This window comes from Spermophilus citellus, assembly GCF_964194105.1.
Source record: "Spermophilus citellus genome assembly, chromosome: 3".
Taxonomy (NCBI): Eukaryota; Metazoa; Chordata; class Mammalia; order Rodentia; family Sciuridae; genus Spermophilus; species Spermophilus citellus.
Window position 1 is genome coordinate 10,606,308 of NC_138184.1, and position 18,277 is coordinate 10,624,584.

At 41.9% G+C, this 18,277-nt stretch overlaps 1 long non-coding RNA gene across 1 annotated transcript; it reads left to right on the forward strand.

Annotated features, from left to right (window-relative positions):
* The first annotated feature begins 1,752 nt into the window (after positions 1-1,752).
* On the forward strand, positions 1,753-18,277 carry LOC308643931. Its single transcript, XR_014020858.1, has 5 exons — positions 1,753-2,585; positions 11,904-12,030; positions 12,218-12,329; positions 13,049-17,581; positions 17,630-18,277. It is a non-coding gene; the product is annotated as an uncharacterized lncRNA (long non-coding RNA).

Here is an 18,277-nt window from a genome sequence, read left to right on the forward strand (position 1 = left end):
ATTCTTTTAGGGTATTGTAGTGAAATAGAGGAGTGTTATGAGTTGAAATAAGAATGACCACAAACCATTAGCAGCTATGGGGAGAATCAGTAAAAAGGTATTGAAAAAGATTTTTGGACTTGGGCTTTTGTTAGTCTATGAAGTGAGACTTTTCTCTACATTGGATGCTGTGCACTGAATTTATTTATATCACTGGTTATCATAATAGTTCTTATCTAGAAAGTTAAGCTAACCTCATTTCCAAGTAACTCCAGTTCTATTGGTCAGTAGGGGACAATTTTGGTCAATTTTGTGGCTTTGGTGCTGCTGTCCCCTCCACTCCTTTTTAAAGAGTTAAACGTTTTTTCAGTGCTGGGAAATCAAAACCAGGGCCTGGTGCTTGCCAGGCAAGTGATCTGCCACAGAGCTACATCCCCAGCCCTAACATTCCCCTCTCCATTTTTAAAAAAGAACTTCTTATCATGTTGCACAGGTTGGTCTTGAACTCCTTGGCTCAGGAGAAATGTAAACATATGTGCACAGAAAACCATGTACCTGAATGGTGTTGGCAACATTATTCACAATACCCAAAAGGTAGAAACAAAGCAAATGTACATTAATGGATGAATAAGTAAAAACAACGTGCTACATGTAAACAATGGAAGAATCAGAAACAAATGAGGATGTGTTGATACCTGCTACAATGTAGATGTTCCTTGAAAACACTGTTAGGCGGGGCTGGGATGTGGCTCAAGCGGTAGCCTGCTCGCCTGGCATGCATGCGGCCGGGGTTCGATCCTCAGCACCACATACAAAGATGTTGTGTCCGCCGAAAACTAAAAAATTAATATTAAAATTCTTGAAAAAGAAAAAAAAGAACACACTGATAATCATCAAAAGTAACACACTTGGGGTTGGGAATTGTGGGTCAATGGTAGAGCGCTTGCCTAACACGTGTGAGGCCCTGGGTGTTCAATCCTCAGCACCACATTAAAAACTAAATAAATAAGTAAAATAAAGTTATAAAAAATATTTAAAAAAAAGAAAAGAAAACACTGTTAGGTCAATCCTAAAGATCCCAGATTATCTAATCCTATTCATATTCATATTAAAATTATTCATATTTAAGTCCAGAATAGGAACTATATCCAAACAGAATAGATGAGTAGTTGTCTAGGGTTTGAAGGAAAGTGAAGGGATAACTAATGACTACCAGGTTTGGTTTTGTTGTCATGGCCGATGGTAATGTTCTAAACTTGCAAAATTGCAAGTATAAGTGAATATACTAAAAAATCTGAATAGTGCACATTAAAGGAGTGTATTTATGTATGATATCTCAAAAAACAGGTTCCAATAAAAGATACATTAGGAGTTTTACCCAATTTTTAAGCACATTGAGTTTCAATGTACATCCAAAGTTTACATAGCTTTTTATTTTTTCTTATATCAGTGAAATAGGTATTCAATTTGCCTTAGGGATAGCATACATTTACATTTCAAAGTTCACTAGGAGCACCTTAAAAAATTATCAATAAGAAATTGCCTTCCAAGGTTGGGACTACAGCTTACTGGTAAAGTGCTTGCTTTAAATGCTTGAGACCCTGGGTTTAAAAAAAAAAAAAAAGTTTTGTAGTGTAAATTGCATGCTTCAGACTTTTTTTTTTATATATATAGAGAGAATTTTTTAATTTTTTTTTTTTTTTTTTTTTTTTTTTTTTTTTTTTTTTTTTTTTTTTTTAGTTTTCGGCGGACACAACATCTTTGTTCCGAACCTGGGCCCCTATGCATGCCAGGCGAGTGCACTACCGCTTGAGCCACATTCCCAGCCCCACATGCCTCAGACTTTGTAACCAGAACAACCAGCTTGTTGTTGATGGAAAAGAGTTACTGTACCCAGTCTAGGGCTGTGATGTTCTACATCCCCTGCCCTTCTATTGTATTTTGAGACAAGGTCTTCCTAATTTGCCCGGACTGGCTTCGAACCTGCAATCCTGCGTCAACCTCCGGAGTCGCTGGGAGGACAGGTGTGTGCCATCGCACCTATCTGGCTTGATAATTCTCTTTGAAATGTCTGTGTTCGTTTTAAACCGAAGAGCTCTAAAAGGCCTCAGGGACTCATGCCAAGCCTCAGACCCTCGGAGCACACTGGAGCCCGCTATTCCAGTCTGGGCTGATCTGGGCGCGCGTCTTACACTGGCGTCCTCCCCTGGGAAAAAGGAGTCGAATTCTCTGCGCACAGCGCGTCCCGGTCCGCGGGAGCTGGGGGAAGGGCCAGCGGGGCCTAGCGCGGGGGCCTGGCGCCGGGAACGAGTTCTGACTGAGCCGACCGCGGCTGGCCGGGTCCAGCTCGGGCCCACCGCGGGAAGCCCACTCCGCCAGCTACGTGGCGTCCCCCGTCGCTGTCATTCATTCAGAAGAGGGAGGGTCTCGGCCAATCAGGCACTTCGCAGGAGAGGCCCGCGGAGGGACGCCAGGGGAAGTAGGTGGACGTCCCTACACCTTCCGGTTGCCCTTGAGGACCCGGAGCGGTGCTCGTGGTCAGTTTGCCTGTGGCCTGCGCCCGAGCTGTGAGGAGGACGTCGGGACACCCTAGAGGCCGAGAAATGGTGAGCGCGGGGCCGGGCGTCCGGAGACGCGGCGCGGGGGCGGCTGTGGGCGCGCGGGACTCGGTCGGGCCGGCCTCCCGCGGCAGCTCCGCAGTCTGTGGCCGGGGCCACCGCTGGCCGCTCCGCCCTCCGTCCCCTCGGGCCCGCGGGGGGGGGGCTGGGCCGGGCGGGCAGCCGCGACCCCGGAGCCCCGTCGCGTCCCTCCTGGCCCGGCGCGGAGCCCCCTCTGGGCAGCTCCCCGGCTCTCAGCCTGTGCGGTCCCTGCGGGGAGGGTCGCGGGGACCCGGGCTGCGCGTGGGGCGAGGGTCCCGAGGCCCCGGCCCTCCATTCTCCTCAACGGAAAGGGACGCACCGTCCTGCTCGCCGCCTCGCCCTTCCTAGGCCGAGGATCCCTAAACTTGGCGATCCTTCCCGGTGTTCGCACACCCAGCCCCCTCCCCGGGTCCCACCGTTATCAACCCTCGGACGGCCTTTTCTCAGAGTCCAGTGCGCGCGGGTTTTTTGGTTTTTGTTTGTTTGCAGTGCTGGGGATGGAGCCCCGGGCCTCGCGCTTGCCCGCAAGCGCTCCACCCCTGAGCTGTGGTAACCCCAGTTTGTGGACTTTTCACTTGAAAGTTAAGCAGAGGATAACCACCCGGCTCTAAGGTGAAGGGGGAAAATGTCCTGTGCCCCTCCTCTTCCCTCCCAAGCAGGATGTCTCTTTCCTTTTCCGTGGTTTTTACTGGTGCATCATAGTTGCACGTAGTGACGGGATTTGTTGTTAGATATTATACGTGCACCCAGTTTAACCTGAAGCAGGCTGACTTCGAATTGAGGTCACTCTAGGAAACGTTACAGGTGATGTGGCCCAGCTCACCCTCCTGTTTTTCCCCTATTTCTGGGTTGTTTTTTTTTTAACTGTCTCTCGGATAGACCCAGGATCCCCGCAGCCATGTCTCTTGGGACGCTTCGCGAATGCTAGCTCCTTCCACAGCCAGTGTGAGGTGCAGGGTGTGGGGCCTCTCAGAGGAGCAGCTGGAGGTCTGAGGCCGCGAGCAGCCTTCCTCATCTAAATATCTAACTGCTTGGGACAGTCAACTTTTCTTTCTTCCCAGTCCTAGGTTCCATTCCTTAGAGAACCAGTGGTGATCAGCCAGTCAATTTGCTGGTATTGAGGCGACAGGACAGAAATTTTTCCTGCCCTTTGGGATACCTTAGGATGGTGAAGGGAGAAAAACAAGGAAAGCCCACCCCAGGGAGGTGGTGCAAGAACCTGAAAAGAATGCACTTTGGGCACTCCAGGGCAGGTCTCTTGGCAGGGTGAACATGGAGCATTTCAGTGGTATCCCCCTTTTTCTTGGGGGTTGTTATTTTCCATATCCTTCACGTACACTTGTGCTTTATTGCTATGATATAAATTATTTATATGCATCCATCTCTCATCCATTAAAATGCTGAGTTGGGGTGATTTTGCTGGATTCTTCAAACAGTGTCCTCCCAGACCCCCTTCTTAAAGTGAGTGAGTAGCCTTGGCTGGGAATCAGAGGTCCAGGGTCAATTGCAAACTTATAATGTGAAGTCATTGGTTCTTATTGGGTGTTTCAGGCTGCCCATACCCGCCACTGGGACTTATTTATATTCTGGGAGCTTTCTAAAAATATTAAATATGAATCTATATATAAAACAATTACATAGTCAATAGCAACATCAAAAGAGAACAGCTGTGGGGCACTGTGGTGCATGCCTATAATTCCAGTGATTCAGGAGGCTGAGGCAGGATGATTGAAAGTTCAAGGCCAGCCTCAGCAACCTAGCAAGACCCTGTCTCAAATTAAAAAAAAAAATAAAAAGGGCCAGGGATGTATCTCAGTGGTAAGAGTATCCCTGGGTTCAGTCTCCAGTTAACCCCCCACCCCAATCACCACCAAAAAGGGAACATCTGTGTAATTGCAGCCATACTGAGACTTGGAAAATGCCTTCACACCACATGCCCACTTGGAATGACTCCTAAAGGCTGCATCATCTCATCTCTCTCTAGATGGAGCCAGTCTTTTAAATTCTTAGATAATCTCCTTGTTTATCTTGCTGGTTTTATAACCTGTGTATGCATTTCTTTTTCAATATCTTATTTTTGCATATTTTATGCAAATTATAATATCCTCTGTATAATAGTATGTGTCAGGTTTCTTTTTTTGCACAGTTAGGTTTTTCATGGGATGATAGCTTAGTTTATTTATTAGACTTTATTTTTCAGGGCTTTTTAAAATTTACAGAAAAATTGAGCAGATAAGACTTTCTTCATAGCTAGTTATTTCCCCTGGTTCATTTTTAATTTTTTAAGTTGTTATATTAATGGTTTTTTAATACTTATTTTTTTAGTTATAGTTGTTCACAATACCTTTGTTTTATTTATTTATTTTTACATGGTACTGAGGATTGAACCCAGGGCCTTGCTTGCTAGGTGAGCACTCTACCACTGAGCCACAACCCCAGCCCCTGTATTAATGTTTTTTTAGTGGTCATTTTAATATTTTTTAGTGGTTATGTAGTGCTGAGGCTCAAACCCAGTGCTTTACACATGCTAGGCAAGAGCTCTACCACTGAGCCACAACCCTGGTCCCAGTTTCCCCTGTTTTTAACATCTTGTATATGTATAGTGTATTTGTTATGAATTAATATGTTTGATGATGTTGAGAATTAACATCATCATTATTCACTCAAATCCATACTTTACATTAGGATTGACTCCTTGCTTTGTTTAGTTTTATAAGTTTTGACAATGTATGTGTCATGTATCCACCATCAGTACCATATAACTTAACTGTCCTAAAAATGAATTCCCTGTGCTCCATCTATTTATCACCTTTCCCTTCCCTCCATTACCCCTCCTTCCTCCCCCAATAAATACCCTGGCAACCACTGATTGTGTGTGTGTGTGTGTGTGTGTGTGTGTGTGTGTGTGTGTGGTGTTGGGGATTGAACCCAGAGCCTTGTGTGTGCAAGGCAAGCATTCTTATCAACTGACCTATATTCCCAGCACCCCCTTCCCCACCTTTTTTTTTTTTTTTAAGGTCTCTATGGTTCTATACTTGGAATCTGCTGTTAGGCAAGTGTTTTAGATTGTCTTCTTTCAGTTAGCAATAAGCATTTAAGTCCCTCTGAGTTTGTAACTTGATACCCATCTTTAAAAAAATGATTTTAGTTATAGATGGACACAATACCTTTATTTTGTCCATTTGGTTTTTTTTTTTTTAATGTGGTGCTGGGGATCAAAACTAGTGCCTCATGTGTGCTAGGCTAGTGCTCCACCACTGAGCCACAACCCCAGCCCAATACTTAGTTTTTCCATCACTGAATATTATTCTTCATATAGATGTACTACTGTTTATCCATTAACCTATTGAAAGGTATGTATTGGTTGCTTCTAGAATTACAAAGAAGGTTGCTATTAATGTTTGTGTGAAGAGGTGTGTGTGAACCTATGTTTTGGGTTCATTTGGGTAAGTAGCTAGGTGTGTGATTACTGAATAGTTAAACCATGTTTATCTCCGTAAGAGCATGCCACACTGTCTTCCAAAATAGCTGCATTATTTTCCATTCACACCAACAGTAAGAGTCAGTGCTGTATGTTTTGTCAGTACTTGTTGACAGTGTTTTGGATTTAGCACTAGGTATATGATAGTACATTATTGCTTTTGATTTGCACTTACCTAATAGCATATAATGTTGAGCACCCTTCATATACTTATTTGCTAAGTTGCTGAGGTTGGCCTTAAACTCTTGAACTAAAGTGATTCTTCTGCATTAGAACCCCAGTTAGCTGGGGCTGTGTCTGAGCATTTTTTTGTTTGGTTGGTTTGTTTTTGAGACGGGGTCCCCCTTCTATGTTACCCCAGGCTGGTTTTGAATTCCTGGGCTCAAGTGATCCTTCCACTTCAGCTGGGACTGCAGACATTTACCACCTTATCCAGCTCTGGTTGCTTGTTTTCTATACCCGTCTTGTTTTGCAGACATTGTGTCCTAGCCTGTGGTTTTTCTTTTGACAGTGCCTCTGGCAACACAGAAAATTTTACTTAATGGGGTCCAATTTAAGAATTTACTCATTCATGGTTAATGCTTTTGGTGTCCTCTCTGAAATCTCGTTCTCAAATCCATGGTCATCTACAGTTTCCTCTATTTTGTGTCCTATTGGAATTCTCATGTTTGCATTTTACATTTAGGCTTCTGATCCATTTTCAGTTAATCTCGATGAAGTCGTAAGGTCTGTTTCTAATCCATTTTTATGGATATGGTATCCCAGGTTTTCCACATCATTTTTGGAATCAGCCTCAGTTTTTTACCATCTCCGTTGAACTGTTTTGGCCCCTTTGGCACGTATCAGTTGGCTGCATGTTGTGGTTTTATTTCTGGGCTCCCTTTCTGCCCTGGTCTGTCTGTCCTGTTGATCTGAAGGTCTCTTCTTTTACAAATACTATACTGCTTGATTGCTGTTATGTGCTAGGAGCCACAAGCAAATAATATGATGCATGGCACTTTTGGTTGTAAGGTGACGCCAGCTAGCCACTGAGATGATATGATTATGTTAAGAGAGTTCCCATTGGTTGGGGAAGGATAATAGGAGGGAATTCCGGGGGAGGTGTCGTGTGCCCCCCCCCCCATGGGTGGACCGGTTTTAGCTTGTCGGTGCCTACGGAGTATTGGCGGCTTTTTCAAAAATAAAGTTTTGTTCCTGCTTGAATGGCTTGTGATTCTGTGCCCAGCCAAGACATTGGCAGTTATGGTAATTTTTTTCTTTATTATATTATTTTATTTATGTGGTGCTGAGGGTGGAACCCAGTGCCTTGTGTGTGCGCTCTACTACTGAGCCACAACCCCAGCCCCTTCATGGTGATTTGAAAATCGGTTGTCAATACAACTTTATTCTCAAGTATATTGTGTTGGTCATTTTGGATCTTTTACCTTTTCAAATGAACTTTGATTCTAAAGTTTAAAAGTGGTTCTAGTTTTCTATTGTTCCTCCCCAACCCTTCAACCCTTCTCTGTTGGGGACCAAATCCAGGCCTCACACATACTAGGCAAGTGTTCTCCCACTGAGCTCCCCCCTTAGCCCTTGATTCTAGTTTTCTTAAAACTGACTCTAGTTTTGTTTTGTTTTCTTCATAACTTGCTAGAATAATCCTAATTGAGATAGTGTTGAATCTAGTCCAAAGTCGGGAAAACTGAGATCCTACCAATGTTGTGACTTCCTGTCAATGAACTTGGAATACCTCTTCATATATTTAGATCATGTGTATAGATCTTATTTAGAATTTCATGGAGATGGTCATCAGATTGATACATGTTGGCTGTGGTTTGGGTGTTTATATCCTTTGTGCAGTAGTATTGAGAAGGAACTTTTGGATTGAGGAAGTAGCTTGGTGGCAGAGAGGGTTTGCCCAACATGCACAATGGCCTGGATTCCATCCCTAGCACCATGAAGTGGGAGGAAGAGGGAGAGAAAACTATCGACTTTTGTATGTTAATCTGATGTTGTACAACTTTGCTAAAATCTCTTATAATTTCTGGTAGTTTTATATTTGTTCTTTGGATTTTGTGCCTAGACAGTGTTTAATCAGCCTTGCATACCCATAATGATTTATTTGATTGTGGTATATAATTCTTTTTGGGTGTTGTTAGATTCAGTTTGCTGGTATTTGTTGAGGATTTCTATGTCCATTTTTATGAGAGGTCGGCTCTGAGGTTTTCTTTTTTGGTCATGTCTCATCTGCTATTGCCATTTGGGTATGTTAATGTCTTTGGAAGAGATTATCGAGAACTGATGTTATTTCTTTCTTAAGTGTTTGGCGGAATTCACCTGTGAGACCATCTAAGCCTTGTCTTCATCTTTTGAATAGTTTTTAGGTATTTATTGAATTTCTTTTCTTTTTTTTTTTTTTTTAGAGTGAGAGAGGAGAGAGAGAGAGAGAGAGAGAGAGAGAGAGAGAGAGAGAGAGAGAGAATTTTTAATATTTTATTTTTTAGTTCTCGGCGGACACAACATCTTTGTTGGTATGTGGTGCTGAGGATCGAACCTGGGCCGCACGCATGCCAGGCCAGCGCGCTACCTCTTGAGCCACATCCCCAGCCCTTGATTGAATTTCTTAAATTCATGTAGTTTGGTTCATTTTGTTTATATATCTCTGTGCGCCTGAAGATTGTATCCTTCAAGAAGTTGGTCCATTATCCAAGTTTTCAATTTTTAGAAATGGAGTTATTCACAGTATTGCCTCACCTTTCCTTCCTTCCTTCCTTCCTTCCTTCCTTCCTTCCTTCCTTCCTTCCTTCCTTCCTTCCTTCCTTCTTTCCTTCTTTCCTTTTTTCCTTCCCTAGGGGCATGTTACATTCCCGGCCCTTTTTTAAAACTTTGAGACGGGTCTTACTGTTGCTGAGGCTGGATTTGAACTTGCGATTCTCTTGCCTTAGCCTCCTGAGATGCTGGGATTACAGGCGTGCGCTACTACGCCCAGCCATAGGAAGACTTAGAAGTACTTTTAAAAGGTCAGGAAGACCTTTTATAGTCTTTTTAATGTCTGTGGGATTAATGGCAATGCTGTTTCTTTTTTTCTTTGTTAGCCTGGCTGTGAGTTCATCAGTTTTATTGATTTTGGGGGGCGGGTACTGGGTCTTTGATCCATTTTGATTTCACTTTTGTGCATGGTATAGTTTCATTCTTTTACACGTGGATGCCTCGTTTTCTCAGCACCCCATTTTTGAAAAGACTGTCCTTTTCCTATTGAATGATCTTGGTCCCTGTGTCAAAACCCATTTTACTGGCTATGTAAGGGTATCTTCTGGGCTTTCCTTTCCTTTGGTCCATACTTTGTTTTTATGCCACTGCACTGTTTTGATTTTCACATCTTTGAGTATTTGGGGTTATTTGTGCCAGTATTCATAAGGCACACTTCTCTGCACTTTTTTTTTCTTATAAAGTCTTAGTCTTTATTATTGGGGCAGATTTTTTTTTAAAAAAATGCTTTTATTAGTGCATTACAGTTATGCACAATAGTGGGTCCATTTTCACATCTCATACATGTGTGGAATTTAATTTTCTCCATTTCAGTCCCCAGTGCTTCCCTTCCTTCCTCCCTCCCGCTTGTTCCCCTTCCTCTACTCTACTGGAAACTGGACAATTTATAAATAACAGAGATTGCTGGGCACAGTGGGGCTTACCTGTAATCCCAGCAGCTCAGGAGGCTGAGGCAGGGAGATCATGAGTTCAAAGCCAGCCTCAGCAAAAACACAAAATAGGGCTGGGGATGTAGCTCAGTGATTAAGTGCCCCTAAGTTCAACCCCTGGTACCAAAAATATTAAATAAATAACAGAAATTTATTTTTGACAGTTCTGGAAGCTGGGAAGTCCAGGATCAGAAGCTAGTCAGTGAGGTGCTTATTGAAAGCCTTGTCTCTGCTCCCAAGGTGATACCTTGTTGCTGTGTCCTCATAGGGTGAAAGGCAGAAGGGCAAAGCACCTGCTTGGCTCTTTCCGGCCATCTCATAAGGGCTAATCCTTCCCTCAGGAAGCCACAGTCCTTGTGGTCTAATTGCTTGCTAAAGGTCCCACTGATGTTTTGGGGTTTGTTTCACCATAAATTATGGAAGGGGACACAAACATTTGAATCATAGCACAGGGTTTTGATTACTGCTGCACAGTCTTTATTAGATGTAGGAAGTCTCAGATTATTTCTGTTTCTAGAAATTAGTCTACTTATTGGTGTAATCCAATTTGTTACCGTACCCCAGGAGACTTTGCATATAGGCTGTGAGGTGTGCATTTCTTTCATTTGTGTTCTGCTGCTGCACAGGAGCTTGTTGCTGTGGTGGGATGGTGTGGGGGGAGCAGCACATTCCACAGACCTAGGATTTGGCCTCATTTTTTAGGGAGCCTGTGTTCCTGGGTTGTGACTTTCTTAAGTACTTCTAGGTCTTCTACTCGCCTTTGTTGCTGCAGGAAAGTTAGAGGGAATTGGGTACCTCCCTTTTCCCAGAAGTTTGGCCCTGGTTACATCTCTGTTAGGCTTTTGGGACATACATTCAGCCCTCAATGTCTGTGAGTTCTGTGCCTGCAGATTCAAACAAGGAAGGGTGGAAAACCTGTCTGTACTGATTATGTTTGTTTGTCATTGTTTTCTGAACATCCTGGTAGGTTTTCTGGAGGTCAACTACAGTAGAACAGCTATTTAACTAATGTACATCGTAGTCGGTGTGCAAATCATCTGGAGATCATTTAAAGCCTATTAAAGGCTTTAAAGGCAAGCACTATGCCATTTCATATAAGGGATATTTTAGCACGGGGGGCAGTGGTCCTGGAAGTGATCCACAGTGGAGACTGAGGGATGGCTATAGTTTTCCTCTGTTTCTTTGTTTTGGCTGTGTGCTCTGCTATTGAGCTATATTCCCAGCCGTATAGTTTCTCTTGAAGAAAGGGCTTAGGAAAACAGATGCAATTCCTTGGGCATCTTTCAGAATGGCTACGTTTCCCTCCCCTATGAAAGCAAGCAGTGATTTTTCCCTGATCTTCACTGAGGACACCTGGTAGGGTTTCTGGAGGTAAAAATAAATGGGAAAGTCCATTCCAAGATTGGTCCCTATCATTATCATTATTATTTTATTTTTATTTATTTATTTATTTTTACCTCTGAAGCTTGTCCTCCTCAGCTCTTAGTAGTACACCAGTGATAGTTTAGTTTTCCCTACTCTGGTAACCGCTCTTCACACAGGTTTCTGCTCTAGTAAGTCGCACTTTATGGGCTTTTGTCTTTGTCTCTCCATTTGGGGCATCTGTTTTCCTGTAAACACATTTCTCTGATGGATGTAAGAAGAGTTGCTGATTTTTAGTTCATGTGCTTTCTTATTCTCTGGAGGTGAGTGTTGCCTTCTATGTCCTTACAAGCCACAGTGGAACTGAGAATTACCTGACTTCACTTTTTGATATTAGTTGGCACTTTTTTTTTCCTTTTTTTTTTTTTTTTTTTTGTGTGTGTGTGTGTGTGGTGCCTTGGGTGGAGCCCAGGATCTTGGGTTTGCTAAGCAAGCATTCTACCACCCAGCCACACCACCAGACCTACTGACAACTTGTAAACCTCAGACTTCCTCCACCCCCTGGGCCCACATCTGGATAAGGTAGTGTTCCTATTCTGCTGTTGCCCTGTGGATAATTCATTTGTCATCTCAGTTGCTACGTGGAAGGATGTGAATGTCGGCAGAGAGCAAGAGTCTGATGACCAAGTTATAGAATAAATGTTTGGAGACCAGAATAGTGAACTTATGAATCCTCCTTTACATACATGTGGGATGTTTTAGGACCCAGTGACCTTTGAGGATGTGGCTGTGAACTTCACTCAGGAGGAGTGGGCTTTGTTGGATCTTTCCCAGAAGAATCTATACAGAGATGTGATGAGGGAAACCTTCAGGAACCTGGCCTTTGTAGGTAAGTGTAAAAACATTCCTGCCCTTAGTCATTTAAAGAACAAGTGTTTCTTTATCATCAGTGCTGTTCAGTGGTTTAGAATATGGAAAGGGACTCCTTTGGTGAATAAAATAAATCATCAGGGTCTCATTGTGCCATAAATTTTCTAAATATTTATTCATAATGATTTTCTGGATCTACATTTTAGGAATAAAATGGAAAGACCAACATATTGAAGACCAATGCAAAAATTCAAGTTTTTCTAAATACTTGAAAGAATTCATACTGAAGAACAACCGTACAAATGAGAGAAACCTAAGGTACTTTGTGCTCATAAGGGAAAGCAGTGTCCCTAGAGAGAATTTATAGCATGTTTTAAAATTTTGTTTTTAGTTTTTATTAAAACTTTGTTGTTGAGACAGGGTGTCACCAGGTTACCCAGGCTGTTTTTGAACTTGTGGGTTCAGGCAATCTTCCTGCTTCAACCTCCAGAGTAGCTGGGATTATGAAACAGAACATATAAACCCATTTTAAGTTTTTTTATCCTTCAAAAATTTTGTTCGAAATCCACGTACTTATATATTATATAGTTCATAGTTCACTACATTTCACCGTATATTAAAAATTCCCATCTGTGAATATTACTGTTTTGATAATAGCTATGATCAAACCCCCTTGCAGAGCTTCCCCCCCCACACACCAGGGATTGAACAATCCAGGAGCACTCAGCCACTGAGCTGCATCCCCGGCCCTTTTTTACATTTTATTTAGAGACAGGGTCTCACTGAGTTGCATAGGGCCTCACTAGCTTGCTGAAGCTGGCTTTGAACTCACAATCCGTCTGCCGCAGCCTCCCAAGCTGCTGGGATTTCAGGTGTGCGCCACCATGCCCAGGCCTCACAGAGCATTTGATCAATTCATGCTCAAGCAATTTTGAGAGTGAATAAAACCCTTATTTCCCAATAATAGACAAGTGTAATTCATATTAATAAATATAAAATTATAAGAAACAGTCAATATTGCTTTTCCTTTTTTGCAGAAGTCATCTGGTAGAGAGACTCTGTGCAAGTGAAGAAGGTAGTCAGAATGAAGAAACCGTCAGCCAGATTCTAGATCTTAATCTGACTGAGAAAACAAGTGGAGTTGAACCCTATGATAGCACCACATGTGGAGAGGAGTCCATAAGTCATTCGCCCCTTAGTAAGCACCCAAGAGCTCACACCGGACAAAAAACCCATGACCATCACGGTGGAAAGGAGACACATCAAGATAAGCAGTGCGCAAAAGCCAACAGTTATCATCACATTAGAGAGAAACGTTATGAATGTAAGGAATGTGGAAAAGTCTTTATTTCTCTTGCAAGCTTTCAAAGACACAGGATAACACACACCGAAGCGGAGCCTCATAGATGTAAATGTAAAGTATGTGGGAAAGCCTTTTATTCTACTAATTTATGTCAAATACATGAAAAAACTCACCCTGAAAAGAAACCTTATCAATGTAAGCAATGTGGTAAAGGGCTAAGTACTGCCAAGTCCTTCCAAATACATAAGAGGATTCACACTGGAGAGAAACCCTATGAATGTAAGGAATGTGGGAAAGCCTTCAGATGTCCCAGTGATTTTCGAAGACATAAAAGAACACACACTGGAGAGAAGCCCTTTGAGTGTAAACAGTGTGGTAAAGCTTTTGCTCGTTCTAGTTCTGTTCGAATACATGAAAAAACTCACACCAGAACAAACACAGGCTGTGAATGTAAGGAATGTGGGAAAACCTTTCTCTCTCTCTCAACCTTTCAGAGGCATATGATAAGGCATACTGGAGATGGGCCTTATAAATGTAAGGACTGTGGAAAAGCATTCATTAGTCTTGTTTCATTTCAAATACATGAAAAACTACACACTGGAGAGAAAGTCTATCAGTGTAAACAATGTGGGAAAACCTTAAGCAATCCCAGTTCCTTTCGCATCCACGAAAGAACTCACACTGGAGAGAGACCCTATGAATGTAAGGAGTGTGGGAAATCCTTCAATTGTCCAAGTTCCTTTCAAAGACATGAAAAAACTCACACTGGAGAGAAACCCTTTGAGTGTAAAAAGTGTGGGAAAGCCTTCAGTCGTTCCTGTTACCTGCAAATGCATGAACGGATTCACACAGGAGAGAAGCCCTATGAATGTAAACAATGTGGCAAAGCATTTAGCAGTTCCAGTTCCTTTGGAATACATAAAAGAACTCACACTGGAGAGAAACCCTATCAATGTAAAGAATGTGGGAAAGCCTTCAGTTGCCACAGCTCTTTTCAAAGACATCAAAGGATTCACACTGGAGAAAAACCCTATGAATGTACAAAGTGTGGTAAAGCCTTCAGCCGCTCCAGTGTCTTTCAAATACATGCAAGAACTCACACCAAAGAGAAACCCTACGAATGTCAAGAATGTGGGAAAGTCTTTGGTTGTTCTAGTTCCTTTCAAATACATAGAAGAACGCACACTGGAGAGAAACCCTATGTATGTCAAGAATGTGGGAAAGCATTTAGTTGTTCTAGCACCTTTCAAAAACACAAAAGGACGCACACTGGAGAAAAACCCTATGAGTGTCTAAAATGTGGTAAAGCCTTCAGTCGCTCTAGTACCCTTCAGATACATAATAGAATTCATGAAAGAACTCTTAATGAAAGAAAAACTGCCCAAATACCGTGAGTATGGGAAAGCCTTCATTTGTCACAATCCCTTTCAAAACAGGAAAGAACGCATACTGGAGAGAAACCCTGTGTAAGGAGTGTGGGAAAGCTTTGGCTGAGTGGGAAAGCACATTGAGAACACCCACTGGTGAGCAACTCTAATATGCTGAAGGTTCAGGTGCCTTTTGTTGTCCCACTTCACTTCAAAGCCATGAGAGAATGCGTGGAGGAGAGATGCAAGCAGTGGAACGTCAGCAGTGGGCAAAGCCCTCGGTTGGCTCATCTTAAGGGACATGTAAAACACACACTGGGGCTTCAGTGGAGCTTGGCATGTTAGAGCTGCTGACCAGCCCCATGACCCCTGGTCAGTACCCAGGCAAAGGTGGAGAGAAATAATGAACACTGCATTGAAGACTTGAAGTGTGAAAAACAAGAAGAATGTTTTCAATTTTGACAGTTACCTTGAAAGCCTTATAAAAGCTTCCAATTTAGAGAAAACATATATATTGAAATAATATGCAAAGCCTGATGCAAATTAATACACATATAATGCTCCAGAAAATACACATCCTAAAGGAAATGTTATTAAAGGTGTAAATTGATTTTCTCACCTGCCTTCCTCTTTTTTTTTTCCTTTTGTTTAATACATAAATGGGGGCTGAACCCAGGAGTGTGCTACCACTGAGCTGCATTCCCAGCCCTTTTTAAGATTTTAAGACAGGGTCTTGCTAAGTTACCAAGGCTGATCTTGAATCTGTAGTCCTCCTGCCTCAGCCTCCTGAATTGCTGGGATTAATAGGCATGGGCCACTGCTCCCAGCTTAAATTGATTTTCTTAATAGCTCATTCTTTTTTTTTGGAGAAGGGTACTGGGGATTGAACTTGGGGGACCTCAACCACTGAGCCACATTCCCAGTCCTATTTTGTATTTTATTTAGAGACAAGGTCTCACTGAGTTGCTTAGTACCTCACCATTGCTGAGGCTGGCTTTGAACTCACGATCCTCCTGCTTTAGCCTCCCAAACTGCTGGGATTATAGGTGTGCACTACTGCACCCAGCTAATAGCTCATTTTTAATATGGATCTCTAGACTTTGAATTTTTACTAATTTCCACAAAGAATCATTAAGACTTGATAATTTTCATAAGTACTTTTAAAGCAACAGTAAAAGAGTTTAATAGGTAGTGTTTTTAAGTTACTTAATAAAATTTTTATCTATTTTTAATTGTGGGGTTCATGGGTAAATTGAAATGTTTCTAATATACAGAGAAGTTTGATTTTTATGTACTTTTAAAATTTTGTGTTTAGTAGGTCACTTAAAACAATTGTTAACTGTTGGAATTTCTTACTGGTCATGTGGCGGGTTATAGCTCTGTCTCCTCCATCTCTATATTCTACCATTTCTTATGGGAGAAACTGCTTTGTAAAAAACGTGCATAGAATTTTATTTTATTTTCTTGGGTAATAAGGAGTTGCCATCAATTTTTAAGTATGTAAAGTTTTTATCATAATCTCATGTTGATTCTTATTTTCATCTTTTGCCTTTTACTGTTTGTTATTTCTGACTGTTATTTGGATAGTTCACTTTGAGTGACAGAGACCTGTGATTGAACAATAAAAGTGTGGGAAAGCCATCAGTCTTTCCTGTTACCTGCAAATGCATGAAAGGACTCACACAGGAGAGAAGCCCTATGAATGTAAACAATGTGGCAAAGCATTTAGTAGTGCCAGTGTTGGACTGTGATATGACTTTGTTGGTAATGGTGGGAAGCAGATTTCCCAGAATCTAGTCCCCTTATGGTGCCTTGTTAGAAGTTGGCAGTAGTCTAAACTTGGATGAGAACTGGAAAGAAGTGAAGAGGCATTTATCAGATTTTTGAAGTCACACATATTTTTGCCTAGTGTGTGAGGCTCTGGGTTCGATCCTCAGCACCACATATAAAGGTACTGTGTCATCTACAACTGAAAAAAAAGAAGTTGGATTCCCTGTTCTGGGATGTGAAGTTTCTTGTAAATTTTTGTACCAGTTCCACATGAGATATCTCAGTTGGAATTTTCCCCCAAACCCTAATGTGCTGTCAGGCAGCCAGTTAGACAGTCATTCTTGGAAATACTCTGACTCCCCTCTACGGGTTGAATTGATATAAGGTCTGATTTGTATAGTGAATGTCCGTTTTCAGTGCCAGTTACTGTGTTCCAGATTGCATGGCAGCTACAGTGATGCCAAAGAAATAACTAGATGAGGGGCTGGTGGTGTAGCTCAGTGGGAGGGCACTGCCCAGCATGCTGAGGCCTTGGGTTCAAATCCCCAGCCACCAAAAGGAAAAAAAAAAAAAGCTTGCTTTATTGCATTGTGCAGTGCTCTGTGGTAGAGCATTTGGCTACTTCCATCTGAAGAGCCTGGAGGGAGGTCTTCCTCTTCCTCACAGCTGAATATATCATTCTGTTCATTTTTAGTTACATTTTATTCTCTGTGATTAAAAATATTGAAAAATTTTTCCTCAAGGAGAATTTCTGTACATTTCTCTTAATAATGTTGAATATGTTCAAGCAACTTGTATGCTAACAAATATTGTCTCTTTTATTTACTAAGATATATTAAAATATCCCATCACCATTGTGGATCAGGTTGACTTTTAGTTTTGCCAAGCTAATCATTGAACTTTATGATATGTTACCGTGTATATACAGCTTCAGGCATTTTTTCTCACATGAATTTCACTTTTATTGCATATATTGTTGGAGTTTTTATCATAATGTCAAATCATGGTTTTGTAGGTGCTCTCTTAACTGACAACTACAAGTATCACCCCCGTTTCAAGGAGGAGTGTAACACATTGTGGCATGATCATAGCCAAGGGGACCATGTTTTTTTTTGTTTTTTTTTTTTTTTGTTTTGTTTTGTTTTTGTTTTTTTTGTTTTTTGTTTTTTTTTTTCAAGTAAGGGTGCTCAAAATTTCTTACAGGATTTGTACTTGTGTTATAAGTAAGACATTTCTTTGGGATGTTTTGAGGAAGTAAAATCTTGTCCTTGATAACTCACTTTTGGTGGTTGGGTGTTTCTTGGTTTTGCTTTTTGTAGCTCTGGCCATCAAGCCCAGATTTCACATATTGGACAAGCGATGTGCCCTGAGCCTCAGCCCATGATAAATTCTTTAAATTTTAGTTCATTTCTGTTTTATTGATTTTAAATTACGATTTGGATTCTGAATGTCTCCCCAGGCTCATGTGCTGCAGGTTGGCTGCCCGGGAAGTAGTGGTGAAGCCTTAGGGAAGTGGGGAGTCATGGGAGGCCCTTGAAGGGTTATTGGGACCCTGGCTCCTCTTTGCATCCTGACCGCATGAGGTGATGGTGTCCTCCACCATGATGTGCTGCTTCACCACAGGCTCAAAGTGACAAAACCAAGATCATGGTGTAAACCTTTTTTCTTGTTTGGAGGTTGACCAGTACCCTTCACGTGCCAGGCTGAGAGTAGTAAATTAAGGAAAAACCCAGCCTTCTTGGAACTCAGCAGTTGAGGGAGGAGGTAGCTAGCGAATGAACAAGAATATAATAGGTTTCCAAAAATCAGGGTGTTTTTTTTTTTTT